Source organism: Panthera tigris, chromosome D3 (genome assembly GCF_018350195.1).
Source record: "Panthera tigris isolate Pti1 chromosome D3, P.tigris_Pti1_mat1.1, whole genome shotgun sequence".
Lineage (NCBI taxonomy): Eukaryota > Metazoa > Chordata > Mammalia > Carnivora > Felidae > Panthera > Panthera tigris.
The window spans coordinates 90,023,793-90,041,625 of NC_056671.1; the positions used below are offsets into that span (position 1 = coordinate 90,023,793).

Genomic DNA, 17,833 nt, shown 5'->3' on the forward strand with positions numbered 1-17,833 from the left:
CACACAGCACACACAGGTCACTCTGGGTCGCTCCTCTGCTCACAAGGTGCAGGCTCCTCCCCAGAGGCTCCTGGAAGGCACGACCGGGCCTCATGTCTCTCTCATTCATTCACATATTCATTCCTACACACTCACCATCTGTCCTTAGTGCCTAGTACCAGGCGGACACTCAGCTAAGTTTGCGGAATTAATACATGGGAGAAAGAGAACTGTAGAATTTCAGAACTGCCAGAGGCCTTACAATCTAATCCTAATCTAACCCAACACTGGCAATTTAAAGATGAGCAAACGGGAATGGAGGGACGGAATGATGTGATATAACCCTACAGCGGTGGGCGTTCCTGGGCATTAGCCCTTGGGTGTTTGTACACCCACAAAAGAGGGATATAAAGCCACTCCTAACAGCGGTTGCCTCTGGGGGTGGGATCCATGGTACCAAGGATTTCTATTGGGTGTGAAGGTAGAACACACACATTTTTCTACTCATGATACTTAAAAAAGGTGGGGGCGCCTGGGTGGCTCAGCTGGTTAAGCCCCCAACTCTGGATTTCAGCTCAGGTCATGATCCCAGAGGATCCATTCTCCCTCTGACCCTTCACCCACTCTCTCTCTCTCTCTCTCTCAAAAATAAAAAATAAATAAAAAATAAAATACTTAAATATGCTTCTCTTTATGAAACAAGTATGACATTCTTTTTGTTTTAATGCATTACACAATTTTAAATATACTTCATTTTTTAGAGCAGTTTTAAGTTAACATCAAAATTCAGCAGAAAGTACAGAGATTTCCCATGTATCCCATGGCCCCACCATACCCTACAGCCTTCCCCACTACCAACACCCCCCACCAGAGTGATACAATTTGTTACAACTGATGAATCTACGTGAACGCATTATCACCCCAAGCTCACTCTTGCTGTTGTACATTCTGTGGGTTTGGACAAATGAGTAATAATCTATATCCACAAGTATAATATAATAGTTTCACTGCCCTAAAGAGGCTTTCTTCTTTGCCTATCTAGCCTTCCCCCAGCCAGCTCTGTTTATTTTCAGTTTACTTATTTATTTATTTTGAGATAGAGAGAGCGCAAGTGGGGGAAGGGCAGAGAGAGGGAGAGAGAGAGAATCCCAAGCAGGCTCCGCCCGGTCAGCGCAGAGCCTGATGCGGGGCTTGAACTCACGAACCATGAGATCGTGACCTGAGCTGAAATCGAGAGCTGGATGCTTAATGACTGAGCCACCCGGGCGCCCCTCCCTGCCACAACCAACTCTTAACCACTACTGATCCTTTCACCGATTCCATCGTTTTGCCTTTTCCAGAATGTCATATAGTTGGAATGGTACACTATGTCACATTTTCAGATTGGCTTCTTTCCCTTAGCAATATGCATTTCAGCTTCCTCCATGGATTCTCGTGGCTGGAGAGCTCATTTCTTTTTAGTGCTGAATGATATTCCATTGTCCGGAGGGACCACAGTTTATTTATCCATCACCTACTGAAGGACACCTTGGTCGTTTCTAGGTTTTGGCAGCTATGAAAAAACTGCTGTAAACATCTGTGTGCAGGTATTAGTGTAGACGTAGTTTTCACTCTTTGGGTAAATACCAAGGGGCGTAATTGCTCGGTTGTACATAAGACTATGTTCAGTTTTGTTAAGAAACCACCAAGGTGACTTCCAAAGCTGCTGCTGTATTTTGCATTCCCACCAGCAATGAAGGAGAGTTCCCGCTGTTCCACATCCTGGCCAGCACTGGGTGTTGGCCACATCCTGGATTTGGGCCATTCTAAAAGGTATTTTAAAGCATTTTTGAAGTATAAGCTGAGGTGAATTTTCAGATTCAGCACCCTTACATCACCAGCATCTGATCAAGAAGTAACACGTGACTAGTGTCCCAGAAGTCCCCTTACACCCTCCCAAGTGTCAACTCCCAGAAAGGTAACCACAATTGGCTTTAAATGCCAAAGATGCATTTTGTCTATTTGAACTTGATATAAATGGAATCAGAGAATATATTCCGTCTTTACTCTGCTGTAGTTCTGGTACTCTTTTTGTGCTCGATATTGTATTTATGACATTCATCCCCATATTCTTTGTGCGGTTTGTTCATTGTCGCTGTGTTGTAGTGTTTTACAGATGGAATGTACTGGAATTTATGAGTTTATTTCTCTCTCTTATTGTTGATGGACATTTAGGTTGTTTCCAGTTTGGGGCTATTACAAATAAAGCTGAAACACGTATTTTTGTGCACACCTTTTGCTAAACATAAGTACATATTTTGTGTCAGAGTATATGCACGTATCCATATTACACTGAATATGTCAGTTTTTCAGAGTCGTGTACCTCTTTGTTCTCTCACCTGTGGTCTACTCAAAGTTCAAGTTGCCCCAGACCCTCCCTAGTACTTGGTTTCCTGAGACTGTTTCTTTTTCTTTTTTTTTTTTTGAAGTTCTACTGAGCTTTTTATTTTATTTTATTTTTTATTTTGTAAAACTTACATCCAAATTAGTTAGCATATAGTGCCACAATGATTTCAGGAGTAGATTCCTTAATGCCCCTTCCCATTTAGCCCATCCCCACTCCCACAACCCCTCTGTTTGTTCTCCATATTTAAGAGTCTCTTATGTTTTGTCCCCCTCCCTGTTTTTATATTATTTTTGTTTCCCTTCCCTTATGTTCATCTGTTTTGTCTCTTAAAGTCCTCATCTGAGTGAAGTCATATGATTTTTTTTCTTTCTCTGACTAATTTCACTTAGCAGAATACCCTCCAGTTCCAACCACGTAGTTGCAAATGGCAAGATTTCATTCTTTTTGATTGCCAAGTAATACTCCATTGTGTGTGTGTGTGTGTGTGTGTGTGTGTGTGTGTATCTCACATCTTCTTTATCCATTCATCCATTGATGGACATTTGGGCTCTTTCCATACTTTGGCTATTGTCGATAGCGCTGCTATAAACATGGGGGTGCATGTGTCCTTTCGAAACAGCGCACCTGTATCCTGTGGATAAATGCCTACTAGTGAGATTGCTGGGTCATAGGGTAGTTCTGTTTTTAGTTTTTTGAGGAACCTCCATACTGTTTTCCAGAGTGGCTGCACCAGCTTGCATTCCCAGAGACTTTTTCATTTTAGGCATTTGGGTGGGTATATTGTGTTTATTTTCATTTCCCTGGTGATTAACAAGATTGACCTTTTTCATATGCTTCTTTGGCCATTTGGATAACCTCTTTGTGAAGGACTTCTGTTTTTTTAAACCCGTTGTTTTTCTACTGGATTGTTTTATTGATTGGTAGGAGTTCTTTATGTATTACAGATATGACTCTTTTGTCTGTTCCGTATTTCACGTATCTCCTATTCTGTGACTTGCCTTTTCGCCCTCCTGATGGTGCCTTTTGACGAACAGAAAGTCTTAGCTTTAAAATAGTTCACTTCAGGGGCACCTGGGTGGCTCAGTCAGTTAAGTGTCTGACTTCGGCTCAGGTCATGAGCCTTTTTTCTAACTTTTTGAGATGACCATTTATATCAGATTTTTCAGCTTTCTTCTTTTTTTAATATATGCACTTAAAGTATACATCTTCTTCTAAGCACAGATTTAGCTGCTCAGAAATCTGCACATTTCGATATGTCACATTTTTATCATAATTCAGTTAAAATATTTTCAATTTTTTAAACATTTTTATCTTTCTTCTTTATAGCTTGTTGGTTATATGTCCTTTTATTGTCCTTTTATTTTATTTTTTTAATTTTTTTATGTTTATTTTTGTTTTGAGAGAGAGAGAGAAGGACAGGGTGCGAGCAGGGAGGGGCAGAGAGAAAAGGAGACGCAGAATCTGAAGCAGGCTCCAGGCTCTGAGCTGTCAGCACAGGGCCCGACGTGGGGCTCGAACTCGCGGGACACGAGATCATGACCTGAGTCGAAGTTGGACACCCAACCAACTGAGCCACCCAGGCGCCCTGTCCTTTTATTTTTATTTTTCAAATGTTTATTTATTTTGAGAGAGAGGTAGTGAGTGGGGGAGGGGCAGAGAGAGAGGGAGAGAGAGAAGCCTAAGCAGGCTCCGTGCTGTTAGTGCAGAAACTGACAGGGGGCTCGAACTCACGAACCCGAGCCAAAAATCAAGCGTCAGAAACTTAACTGACTGAGCCACCCAGGTGCCCCCTTTTACTGTCCTTTTAATAATTCCTGTAGAAATTATATTGTTTGGATATAAATTAGTACTTTTTCTTCACTATGTTTGTCACAGTTAGGTCAAAGCGCATATCTGAGAACTCTAATAATTAGGTCGAGTCATTTGTTTGCCTATGTCTACAGCCTATTTTTTCTCTTGGTCTCGTTTTTTTGGTGCACTTAGTAATTGTTGTTGAATGCCAGGCGTAGTGTGTGAAACACCAGACGCCTCACTAGTCTCTGTCGGTTGCACTGCAGCATATCACCTCAATCCAAAAAATAACTGAGCTGTTTCTAGCCCGACTCACACTTCTTATAGTCCATCTCCCGTTTGTCATCTCTGATTTACGGGTGTAGCTATCCGAAAGTCCCAGCGAAAGCCTGCGTATTTAAAGGGGCCTCTGCTACTTGGTGGGTCCAGAAATGCATTGTTTTTGCTTGGACGAATATCATGGTCTGTATTTCAGTCCATTTCTATTTACTTTCCTAGCTTTTTGTTCTGCACAGATTGAGAATTTGGCAAATGCTTCGAGTGGAAAATCATGAATATTGAACTCACCTCCCTATGTCCTCTTTCTTTCTGGGATCTTGGTTCTGCTTAGGCATCTTTCGGATCCTACTTTTATCTCTACAGCCCTTGAAGATTACCAGCAGCTCTGACAGCTTCTCTGCCTCGGAGCCCTAGCCCCCACCCCCACCCCCGCCCAGATTCTTAGATTTTGCTTTATATCAAGAATCTGCAATTATTTTGAGGGAAAATGTGACTCATAATAGATCAGCTCACTTCTCTGAAGTTTCGTCCTGTTAGGGTCATGACCCCTAAGACCCCTAAGACCCCTAAGACCCCTCAGAAGCCCTCCACTACTTGTAAAAGAAATAGCTACATCTAGAGCTAGCTACTTCTCTCCCTCTCTCATCTATCTGTCTATCTCTCTATCTGTCTATCAATCTATCTATATCTGTCATGTGTCTTCCCTATCATCAACCAGTGGCTGTCATATTTGTCTTATCTACTTATCTTCTATCGTCTGTCGATCTTTTATCATCTATCCTCTATCATCCATGTCTGTCTGTCTGTCTATCCATCTTTTCTAATTGTTCTTGGTGGGACCATTTGCCCAAGCTAAGGATCTTCACCTTATTCCCCTCTCCTATATTCCCATCAAATGGTCAATTGAACATCAATCACTGGTTGGAGACAGAAGAGTTTACCACATTGCAGGTAATATCTTATTTCCCAAGTGTTTCCCAGAGCACAGAAATGACCAGGACACTGCTCAAACAAATTTAAGCGTGTTTCCGTAAATTTGGGAGACATTATAAATAATGCCCTCTTTCCCATGATTTGCCGCACATGATTACACACGAAGAGTTCTGAGGTGTCATGTGCTAAAGAAAACAGGGTACCGATTTTTAAATTTTTTTAATGTTTATTTATTATTGAGAGAGAGAGATGGAGAATGAGTGGGGGAGGGGGGGAGACAGGGGGAGACACAGACTCCGAAGCGGGATCCAGGCTCCGAGCTGTCAGCCCAGAGCCCGACGCGGGGCTCGAACTCACAAACCGCGAGATCGTGACCTGAGCTGAGGTCGGACGCTTAACCGACTGAGCCACCCAGGCTCCCCTAAAACAGGGTAACGCATTTTAACATATTATCTCCTTTCCTATTGATCAGGGAAACCTCCTTTCTTAAAGTTCCCGACACCATCACAAAGCCACTTTGCGAAATACGACGAAACTATAGCTATCCTGAGACCTTGAGGAGATGGGATGGTGGAAGTCTCCGGCAACAGTTGTAAGACCCAGAACCCCCGGGCTAGCTTGGAGGGGACAGAGCTGATCAGTGAGCAGCCCGGGTCAGTCCGGAGTCCGCACGGAAGAGGAGGTCTGAGAAGAAAGGTCAGAGAACACAGATGTGCTTACGGCCGAAAGTGTGAATGGCACCGTGGAACATTTCTTGTTTTGCACAGTGGAGTTATTCGTGGTTACATGTGCTCATAATCACACCGATTGTAAGTTGTTCTTGCCTCGTGCCTTACAGCTATCTTTGGATGGACTTCTCTCCTCTGTTTTGAGATAATGTAAGTACAGCGTTTAGCACAGCGCTTGACATTTCATAAGTAACCCACAAACGTTAAATATCATTTTAGTGCCAAACTATTCTTAATACTTTCCTGCCCCATGAGAATCGCTTTTTCCTCTAAGTCCACTATCTAGGGCGATAACCTGGGTGCTATGCTTACAGCTCCCACCCGAGCCCTAAATGAAAAGGAGCATTTCACAGAATCCTCGTCAACATACGTCCCTAAGGACTTCTTGGATTAATCCTTTTCCTGCTGGTCCCCTTGAATTATATATTATCATCATAAAGAAGTGTGTAGGCTGGGGGTTCACTATGAAATTAGAAAAGAGTAACTGATTAGCTTTCCTGCAAAGCACATGACCATTATTCCATTGGGCCCCTAGCAAATCGGTCCCAGGTATCCAGCAAAACAGGGCAAGGCCGAGAAGGAAGGGCACACGGTAACGGAAGGGAACTCTCGGAAAAACACAGCATGGGTTCCAAAGCAGAGTGAGCGGTCCTGTCCCGTCGCCTTGCTCCTCTGATGGCTCGGCAATGCCAGGGTGCGTGTCTCTGTCCTGTCTTCAGCACGGTCCGGCGTTCATTCTCTCACTTATCAGTGAGCATCACGGTGTCTCCGGAGCTGTTCCGGGTGCTGGGGGGCCTGGCAGCCAGCAGTGACCAGCACACGGTGAAACCCTGCCTTCCCGGCTCTCACATTCCACAGCGGGGAGATAAGAAATAACACGGGATAAATAAATATGATGCACAAGTTTGGAGGGCGATGAAGCGCAAAGAACGTGTGATGAAGGAGGAAAGGGAATAGGGGGCGGGAGGGGGCGGGCTGCAGGGCCTCTTTGGGAAGGTGGTGTTCGAGGAAAGGCCCGAAGGAGGTCACCCCCGGGAGCCGCGGAACCTGGGGGCCGAGCGTTACTGCAGACACGAGGCAGGAGCCAGCGGGCACCTCTTGCCAACTCCTCACGTGTCGGCAGGTGAAAGTCGGCCACGGAGGGAACATTCGCACCAGGGAAATCGGCGAGCTTACGGATCGGCCCCCACCCCCACCCTGTGCAGGGCCGGTGCGGCCGGAGGATGGTGTGCAACGGGGAGAGAGCGGAAGACAAAGTCGGCAAGGTAGTCAGACAGCCACCTGGCGTGGATGGATCCTGAAAGCCATCTGTGGCAGGCAGAGTAATGGCTCTAAGTACGTGCAAGTTGCAAGCCCCAGAGCCCGTGAACACGGACCGCGTTCCCTCACGTGGCAGGAGGGGCTTCACAGATGTCAGCCAGTTAAGGACCTTGCGAACACCCTGGAGTTTCCAGGGGTGCAAGGCACTCGCACAGAGTCCTGGTCAGTGGAGGAGAGAGACGGGAGCGTCAGAGGAGATGGGCCACGGAAGCCGACTTCTGAGCCACGGGGCCGTGAGCCGCAGAGCGCAGGCGACCTCCCAGCGCGCCTGGGGAGGGCACAAAAGCAGATCCCGTCCCGGGGCCTCCAGAAGGAACAGGACCCCGCTGACACCTCGACTTCAGCCCGCGAGACCCACGTGGGACTTCGCACCTCCAGAACTGTGAGCTAACAGGCTTGTGTCGTTTCAGCCCCCGAGTTTGTGGTAGCTTGTTACAGAAGCAGCTGGAAGCTCATTCATCGCTACCAGGATGGATTTTGCCCGAGCCTTCCCGGTGGGGAGAGTCCGGAGGAGTTTGAGGGAGGACGGACGCTACCTGACTTGCACCGTCACTGGTTCCAGCCGCCGTGCCGGGGCAGAAAGAGGGGCAACAGGTGGAGAGCTGCAGTCGCCGGGCAGGGAGGCCGGCGGTGAGGAAGCAGCGGCTAGGTGGCCATGCGCTTGGAAGGTAGCGGCAACTGGGATGGCCGGCGGGTTGGCTGTGGGGTGCCCGGGAAAGAGCCTGATGGAGGACGGTCCCGAGGCTTTGGGCCTGAGCCGGGAGCGGGTGGCTTTTACTGCAAAGGGCGGTGAGACTATCGGATTCGAGGGGTGAGGGAGACACGGCTTGGTTTGAGAGGCCTCCTTGCAGGTGAGCGCAGCGTCGGGAAATACGGGGCCAGGAGAGGAAGCGTGCCGACAGAGGAGGCCAGAGAAAGAGGGGGCTCCACTGCTCGAGGGGAGGGAGTGATGCCCCAGGCCGGACTCCCGGCTCAGCACGAGGACAGGAAAGCCTGGGTGGGGAGCGCGGCCCAGGCCCAGGCCCCGGGCCCGGGGCCGATACGGCTGATGGGTTTGTGCCCCCTTTCGGGCAGGTGAGCTGTGTTGGCTGCAGCTGGCGGAAGGGCTGTGAACAAAGATGATGATAAATAGCTGTGTATCACTTGCTGGGGGGAGTCGAGCACGGTGCCCTAGCGATCAGTGCCGAGCCCGGCTTTATTTAACATCTTTGCTAATTATGTGCAGGAGAAGGTAAAAGACTTGTTAATTACATTCACAGATTCTACAAAATTGGGAGGTGTTGAGAAGACCAACCATGACAGAGAAATCATTCAAAGAGCTCAGAGATATGGACAAGGCATCAAATGAGGCTCAGTGTGCAAAAGTGCAGCAAGATTTAACCAGAGGATATTAATCCAAAACATTGGAATTCAATGGGCAGTAACCGCCAGGAAAGGAGAAATGCTAAAAAAAGGCCTATGGGTAATGTCGGACAACAAATTAATTATAATTCTACTGTGCAATTCCGCAGCAAAATGGCCCGGCGTGATTTCGCCCCATACTTACAGGCCTCATTAGCCTGGGACGGGAGCTCATCATCTTTCCCTTCCTGTCTCTCCCTGCGCGTGCGCACGCACACACACGCGTGCACTCCAACCTACCTCACCTCGAATGCTTTTGTTGCCAGGGGGGACTCAAGCGTAGAGAGCGGTTGAGCCTCCCACGAGCCTTCAGCCCTGCTCCCCAAAGTCCCTTCCTCTCCAAGGGGAGGAAGCACCACGGCCAATATCAGAGTTCTCGCGGCTGGTGCTCAGGTGGGGTTGGGGGGCGACAGAGGCTTCGCAGGTGCACAGGTTCAGAAGGGGCAGAGCTGGGGCCGCTGCGGACCGACCTTTGCCTCCTCAGTCCCACTTGCTGACTTGGCCAAGACATCCGCTGATGTCTGGGGGCGGGGCATTGTGCCGAACGGCCGACATAAAATATGTAATCTAGCTTTTGCAGTGGGCCGGGATGGTCGTATTATCCTCAAGCCCCTTCCTGACAGCGAGGTAATTTGCCCAAGATCACAAGGCCAGTTAGTGGCCGAGTCACGGGTATGATCTCTGGAGTCAGAGCTCATAACCACGTGTAATACAGCATCCCGGAGGGTGACATAAGCAAGTGTTTTCTTTCATTTTTATTTTTATTTTCTTTCATTTTCTTTCATTTTATTATTTATGGAGGGAGAGCAAGCGAGAGAGAGCAAGAGAGAGACCGAGCGCAAGCAGTGGAGGGGGCAGAGAGAGAGAGGGAGAGGGAGAGGGAGAGAGAGAGAGAGAGAGAGAGAATCCCAAGCAGGCTCCAGGCTCAGTGCAGAGCCCGATGTGAGGCTTGGTCTCACGAAAGGGGAGCTCGTGACCTGAGCTGAAATCAAGAGTCAGACTCTTAACCAATTGAGCCACCCAGGAGCCCCGAGCGAGGGTTGTTTTGGTTTTTTTGTTTGTTTGTTTTCAATTCCATCCCATTTCATTACTGCACAGGTGATTACAGGCGGCAGGGATCCAGTGGCACCTCGACGGGATCCTGTGCCATATGGAGCATCTCCCTGCTTTTTTCACGGTACGACCCCATTGCTAGAAAGTTTGTAAGCCCTGCAATGAACGTAAATTTGCTTGTTAATTATATACACATACCATGGTACTCTGTATTAGGGATGTTATACGACTTACCCCCAAATAACAATTTCAAGTACATAGAAGTAGAACTTCTATTTTCTTCTCATCGACCTGTGGTGACTGCAGAGGCACAGCGCACGTTGGAGCCCTGGATGAGGGAAGGATCCCTACAATGATAAGAAAGTGTAGGTACAGGGGCACCTGGGGGGGCCAGTCGGTTGGGCATCTGACTTCAGCTCGGGTCATGATCTCATGGTTAGTGATTTCGAGCCCCACGGCGGGCTCTGTGCTGACAGCTCAGAGCCCGGAGCCTACTTTGGATTCTGTGTGTGTGTGTGTGTGTGTGTGTGTCTCTCTCTCTGCCCCTCCCCACTCATGCTCTTTCTCTCTCTCTCAAAAGTGCATGAACATTAAAAAACAATTTTTTTTAAAATAAAGCATAAGTATAATGGATTGAATAGTGTTCCCCCAAGGTTCAAGTCTACCAGGAACCTCAGAATGTGACCTGATCTGGAAATAGAGTCTCGGCAGATGTAATCTGTTCAGGTGAGGTCATACTGAATCAGGGTGGGTGCTAAATCTGATGACTAACGTCCTTCTAAGAGGAGGAGACACAGAGCGCATATGACCCTGGAGCCAGAGATTAGGTGATGTAGCCTCAAGCCAAGGACTGCCAGGAGCCACCAGAAGCTGGAAGAGGCAAGGAAGAATGATTATCCCTTAGAGCTTTTGGGGAAGCACGGCCCTGTCAACACGGTGATTTCAGATTTCTGGCTTCTAGAACCAGGAGAGAATTAATTTCTATTTTTTTAAGTTTATTTATTTATTTTGAGAGAGAGAGAGCGGGAGCACAAGCAGGGGAGGGTGAGAGAGAAGGAGAGACAGAATCCCAGGCAGACTCTGCACCATTAGCACGGAGCCCGACGTGGGGCTCGAACTCACGAACTGTGAGATCATGACCTGAGCCGACATCGAGAGTCGGATGCTTAGCCGACGGCACCACCCAGGCGCCCCAGATTTCTATCGTTTTAAGTCACCAGGTGTTTGGTGCTCTCTTCCTGCCACCCCAGAAAACTAATGCAGCTCCAGGAAGGCAGGGAGTCACGTAAACAAGGGCATGATGCTCAGTGTGAGGCTGTTTACCTTTCGGAAACCCAGCAGAGTTCTAGAATGTTGGTCCTGGAAGGAGCCAACCCCACTCTTCCTACGCAGAATAGGACCTCAAGTCCAGAGCTCAGCGGCCCCCAGTGCCCCTCCGCCAACCGCATCCCCCCAGCGGGGACGCTTTCCCTGCTCAGTACAGAGCCCACCTGCCCTTCTGAGTGTCCCAGCCTGACTGGTCACCCACGTCCGTCCTCCCGCCCTCTTCCCAGCAAGCAAACAAATCCTCTTGATCCTTTCACTTAAACGTCTCCCGTTGGAGACAATTTCTCTAAAACGCAAATCTATTCGGGCCCCAGCTTAAAATCCTCTAGGGGCTCGGCTCCCCCAGAAGCTTACAGGTTCCTTTCAGAAAATTTTTTTTTAAGTTTATTTGTTTTGAGACAGAGATGGAACGGGTGGGGGAGAGAGAGCGAGGGAGAGGGAGAATCCCAAGCAGGCTCCACGCCGTCATCGCAGAGGCCGACCCGGGGTCCGGCCCCACAAACCGTGAGATCACGACCTGGTCCAAAAGCAAGAGTTGGACGCTTAAACGACTGAGCCACCCAGGCCGCCGCCCCCCCCCCCTTTCAGGTTCCCCTACCTGGGCTCCGGGGATGAAGGGGGTCCGGCACAGATCTGCCTGGAGGTCACAGGCTGGCAGGTGGAGGGCCGGATGTGGGTCCACCGACCAAGGTTAGGCGCCGCTAATGAGCCCACAGAGGTTGCGGTGTCTACCGAGCTGAAGGGGCTGTTGGACAGAGGGTCGATCTTGCAAAAGGATGGACGTGTGTTCTGCTCAAGGAGGTGGACGCACCCCAGTTCCCCCCGCAGACCCCAGCTTCTCTGGGCGGCTGGGCCAGGGTCCCGTCACGTGACCGCCGGCTGCCTCTGTGTGCCCTCACAAGGCCGTGTGAGGCCTCCGGCTGGTGCTCCGGGTAAGGGGCCCCCTCACAGCCCCTCGTAAGGTCATCCTGAGCCTCCTGGTCGACCCAAAGCACCCGATTTTCCCATGACACCTGCTCCCTGGGAAGCTGGTCCTTCCCGTGCAGCGGGATCTAGCGGGAGAGGCCCCAGAAGACTCCACCCGAGGCTGCGTCCGCAGGGTCCTGAGAGTGGCCGGGCAGCCCCAGTGGGGACGCGGCGTGGTCGTCCCCCCCCCCCCCCCCCCCCCGATCCCGCCTCCCCTCTCCGCAAGCCCTGCAGCTGGGACGGAGAGCAAGCTGTCGCCAGGCCAGAACAGGAGCCAGCCCGTCCCACTGTGTCCCTCATTTCAAAGCCTCAGCATGGAGGGCCCGGTGGCCCTGGCGGGAAGAGTCTCTGGGAAGAGGAGTTTTGATTGCTGACTTTTTTTATTTTTCACAGTACCAGCACCTGCAGGGGACATTTGCCTGAGGCGACTGGCCGTTCACTTCATTTGTGTTTCTTCTTTTTCATTACTGTCCCTGTCCGTTGCACGATGCGTCCGAATCGCGGGCAGCCAGCGGTAGGAAAATGCCCACAGCCCCCTGATTCCTCGGGACCATTTCTCACCGAGCTCAGGCAGCCTCGCTGGGGAGAGTGCGGTGTCTAGAAAGAAGCAAGAACAGATTTTAGTGAGGAATACCAGCATTGGAGCGGGGACAAAAGGATGGACGCGGTGAACAGATGGGAGGGTGTTTAGCGAAGACTCATGATCTATGTGAACAGTGCAGGCTGGGACCTCCCTTCTTTTTGTTTTTGATGCATCAGGGTATGATATGATAGGATATGACAGAACGTGTCAAAAATTTAGGGGAAAATAAAACCCTGGGTTTTTTTTTTTGAAACATCAAACTATTGCTATCAATAGGAACAGCAACTGTTCAAAAATTTGTTTCAGAACTGCCAAGAAGTGAGCGTTCGTGGAAAAAAAAAGTATTTTTCCCTGCTGTTTGCAAGGTGGACACAAATGAAAACAGTAGGAGGTTGACAACTTGGCACATGTCTAATAAATCTGAGGCATAAAAAGTCAACAATTCACCGTTCAAGAAAGCATTACCGGAATAAAAAGTGCTACGCGGAGAAAGAATAACCATTAAAAAATAGATTTTCTGAATTCAGTAAGTAATTTAGCCCTCAGAGCGCCAGTCTTCAAAACAAGGAAGCTTTTTCTTTCTCCCCGTAAGAGAGAGAGGGGCAGTGCTGAGCTCAGAACGGAGTGCCCTGCTGCATCTGAAATGAACCAGGTGAAAAGGCAGCTCCCAGAGAGCAGATGTTAGGGGCTCGGAGGGCTGGTGACAGGGGTCAGAGAGCGGGGACTTCCAGATCCAGGCTGCTCAGCAGCTCCACGCAGGAGCGGGCTTAATTTGACAAGGTGGTCCAGTTATAGGGAATTCACAGATCGCGGTCCATGCCAAGCAGATTTGGCCACCAACAGCACGTCTGCGGCTGGCCAAGAGGACGGCAGGTGGGCGGCCGTCCCTGCTCTCTCCACGCTAACGCCACCGACAGAGAGGCAGAGCCCCGGCGAGGGCGCGGGGAGCCTGGCCGGAGAAGCCGAGGGCTTCAGAGGTGGGACGAAAGAAGGAATCGCGGTCCTCGAATCACAATAGGGATGGTTTTTGTTCTCACCATTTTCTGTTCAAGCTCCTAATTCTTTTTTGCCACCACGATGAGTATGGTGGGGAGGAAGATTTTAAACGAATGTGAAAACTGTTGGTAATTCTCATGCAAGTCTCATGTAAACAAAAATATCAGCATTAAAGTTATGAATCCTAATGTGTGGCACGGAGCTAAAATCTGTATCTTTTTGAATTAGAGGAATATAGATATACAGCACTGAGTAGCGTCTCTGTGCAGTTCAGGAAACTGACACAGTCTCTCCAATTTATAGGGAAATTGACATAATTTTGCAAAAATGCAAAACCATTTGTGAACTGGGTTTTGCATAATGGGATTAATTTGGTTGACTGTCATATCCACTATGCTGCAAAATGCAAGTTAATCACAACATCACTGCGAGTTTTTTTAAGGGAAGAAAGAGAAAGGAAGAAAGGAAAGGCATTTCTCCCCCCCCTCATCCGACTATCTTTTCATTAAGAGAAAATACCCATTCTTCTAGTCTGCACCTTAGGTAGCTTCAGGAAATAATGCTAGATGAATTTTGCAGTGGACGCCTCCATGAACTGAGCCGAATTGGCCTACCTCCAACGAGAAAAATTAACAGCTTTCATAGAAGCATGAAAAATTGCTTCCAAGGAAAGTCCGTCCTGTATGCTTCTGTGTATGCGTGCGTCTGCTCAGAGCTACACTGCACAATAGGGCTGAGGCCGTATCACACACGTTTTGTCGCCACGCTCGGTTCCGTAGCGTCATTATTGTGAACCCTCTTTCCATCTACAGACAAGATCTAGAGTATTCGGGAAGGTACCGGTTGTATCCAAGGAGGCACGATACGTGACTACGCTCGTCAGAAAAGCTAGGTTAAACCATGGCAACAAATAACCCAGAGTCTTCATGGCTCAACGCAGGAGCTGCTGTTTCTTCTGCCTAGGTGTAGGGCAGTGGGGGGAGGTCTTCTCACGGGGGTGCCATAGCCCCCACCCCCACTGATAGTACTTTATCTAGACACAGGCTCCGTTGGGTGCCCAGTCAGGACAAAGGGAGCAGGGGAGCCCAGTGAGTTCCCCGACCCTCAGTTTCTGCCTGGGAGAGACACTTTCACCACTGCCCGCATTTCCTTGCCCAAAGCAAGTCCTGTGGCGGCACCTACCTTCAGGGCAGTGGGCAGGACCAGGTCTGTCCACGCGTCACAAAGGCCATGGTCATGTGTGGAATTTGTCTGTATCTTTCCACCGCTGTGAGGACTGGCTGTGAATCTGCCCAGCACGTCTCCTCTAGATGGTGGGAACCAGTGTGATGGAGAAGGGTCTCCTCCCTGCAGGGAAGGACTCGGCACAGGTGTCATTGAGCCTCGAATCAACTCAACCCAACGAGGACCAAGAGTCCACCCCAGGCCGGACACCGGAGAGGGGACGGTGACGAGGAAGACCTTCCTCTTGTCTGAAGGGAAGGACAGAATGAGCTCCGATACCTTAGGGCAAAGCAAAGTATCCTAAGTAGCACGGCCGACAAGCACAAGATGGGGCGCCTGGGTGGCTCAGTCGGTTAAGCGTCTGACTTCGGCTCAGGTCATGATCTCGCAGTCCATGAGTTTGAGCCCCGCATCGGGCTCTGTGCTGAGCTCATGGTCCGTGAGTTCGAGCCCCGCGTCGGGCTCTGTGCTGATGGCTCGGAGCCTCGAGCCTGCTTTGGGTTCTGTGTCTCCCTCTCTCTCTGCCCCTCCCCCCCCCAAATAAAAATTAAAAATTTTAAAACCTTAAAAGAGCATCCGAGTGTGATGTGTAGGGAGCAAAACTCAGGAAGGCTTCCCAGGAAGAGACATTTCTACTGAGTCCTGAAGGGCCCGACAGGTGGGAGAAGGGAGGGGACAGCAAGGAACAGAGGCGTGTGTGGGAGACAGCGAGGGCTCCGGTTTGGGAAGAGCTGAGGTTGGCGGAGGGAATCGGTGCTTGGTGGCGGGTGTCCCGGCAGGTGGAACCCGGGCATTTACACTTGCTTTGGCAGCTCCGGGCAAGAACGGCTCCCGTGTCTCCCTGTCGGCGTCCCGGGTCTGGAGGCTCATGTATGGGATGCTTGTGCCAGTGTCACACCCTCAAGAAGACAACGCCCTCCGGAGTCTCAGGTCCCCCTTCCGAAGCATGTCGGCCGGGTCACCTGGACGGTGATACCTGACCTCCCTCGGCCTGTTTTCTCGTCTCTGTGGGTTTCACGTCTACGCGGTATGGTTGTTCAGAGAGCTTGAGCGGATGATGTCTGAAGGACCCAGCATGAGACGCTTGCTCCTGAGAAGCTGTGGTTGCTGGTAAGAGTTTATTGTTAGTTCGGTTTTAAGGAGAGAAACTGCTGATTAACTACATGGACCCCTATGGGGGCTGCTCAGCTGATAACAATTCCCCTGGTGGCCCGCGTGTCCCATTCCCCTGCCCCTCCAGCTGTGGCTGGTTTACCCACAGGTAGAGACGCCTCACGGTGCACCAGAAGGCTCTGTTCCCGAGACTGTGAGACTTGGACGAGAGACCCATGGAACCACATCACCGCATGGTGTGCCCCAGGGAGCTGTTAGAGGTCGAGGCTCAGCTGTTGGGCTGGGCCCCGGGTTCTGCGGACCACCCCAAAGTCCTCTCGGGGGATCCCACTGTGTGGTCAGGACTGCCAGAGTGGCCGTCACAGCTGGCCCCCCAAGTAGCCTTGGCCAACAAAACAGGCTACTGAGGTAAAGGACTCCTGTTCCTCCAAAGGACTTCCAAGTAAGATTGGCTCGTGATCGATTTGATTCCTTTGATTCGAACAATCGTCACTGGTCAGTGGGTGGCACAGGGCAGGCTCCCGTGGGAGCAGTCCCTGGGCGTCTGAGTGAGCAGGAGGGGGCAGCCTCTGACCACAGAGAAGCTCCACAGGGCAGGGGGTGCAAACAGCGCCCACGCTGCACGAGCATCTCCAGGCGTGGGTGCTCTGACTCCGAGGGTTTGTCCTGCCGCTATGCCCACGTAGACCCGCCTGGATTCTGCTTTGCAGGGAAGCCCCCAGGTGTGGTGACGAGCTCTGGTCCAGAGAGGGTGACAAGCTGGCCTCCAGCCCCAGTGTCAGGCCTGTCTTATTTCCCTGGGGCTGGAGGTGGGGGGAGGAAGGAGGAGCTAGCTTTATCGGTGCCCTCTATGTGCCACATGCTGATTCACCTACTTCTAAGCTCGGCCACCTACTTCTGACTCAATGGGCAGTGGTCTCAGTGTGTCCCCAGCCACAGGTGGAGGGGAAACGAAGCCCCTCGCTTGTGGTCACCGGCTAGAAGGGATAGATGGAACCTGATTGCCAGTCCTAGCCTCTGGGATGCCAATGGTCTGAGCACTGGGCAGGTACTTCTCAAGGGATTAAGGAGGAAAGAAAAATAAAGGTAAGAGAGAGGAAGACAAAAGGGAGAAGCGGACACTCCCCACTCCCCCCCCACACCAAACAACGAAAAGAATCAGCCCCTCAAAAGTTCTTTCAAACATTTAGCCCCCTGCGTCTTGGTAAAGTTCCACACTGTTTCTGGAGCACGGAGGGGCACCCTGTATCCATACGCTTGATGTAAAGGTGCTAATCCCAAGACTAGGAGGCCACCGGTTATTGACCAAATATAAAAGTAGAAACAGCTTGACAGACAGACAAAGCTTTAAAAACACTGAGGCCTGGGTCCTCCTCCAGGAGATGCTGGCAACTGATCTTGGATGCATCCTAAATGCGCAGAGGTTTGAAAGCTCCCCAGCCCTGTAGCGGTGAGCACACCCCGCATCCAGAGTGTGGTTGCTAATGCCCTTCTCCGATAAAAAGAGCCAGGGGTCTGTGGAGAAGGGGTCGGTTCTAGAATGGGGGCAAGGAATATGAGACAGGCGCATCTTGTGATGCCAGAAAGTAAGGAGGTGCTAAAACACAAAACCAGACCCATAGTGCCGCCATGACGGGGATATGTCAGGAGGACACGGGAGCAATGGAAGGGACCCCCGCTGGCTGACACGTTTGAGCAAATACATGAACAAGGCAGTGTCGGAATACAACTCCAAGTCTACACCGAGTCCATCCT

At 50.3% G+C, this 17,833-nt stretch overlaps 1 long non-coding RNA gene across 1 annotated transcript; it reads right to left on the reverse strand.

The window, feature by feature from the left end:
* Positions 1–12,536: 12,536 nt before the first annotated feature.
* Positions 12,537–16,478, reverse strand: LOC122232586. Its single transcript, XR_006209933.1, has 3 exons — positions 15,529–16,478; positions 14,924–15,244; positions 12,537–12,759 (listed from the first exon to the last, which is right to left on the reverse strand). It is a non-coding gene; the product is annotated as an uncharacterized LOC122232586 (long non-coding RNA).
* Between the last annotated feature and the right edge of the window lie 1,355 nt (positions 16,479–17,833).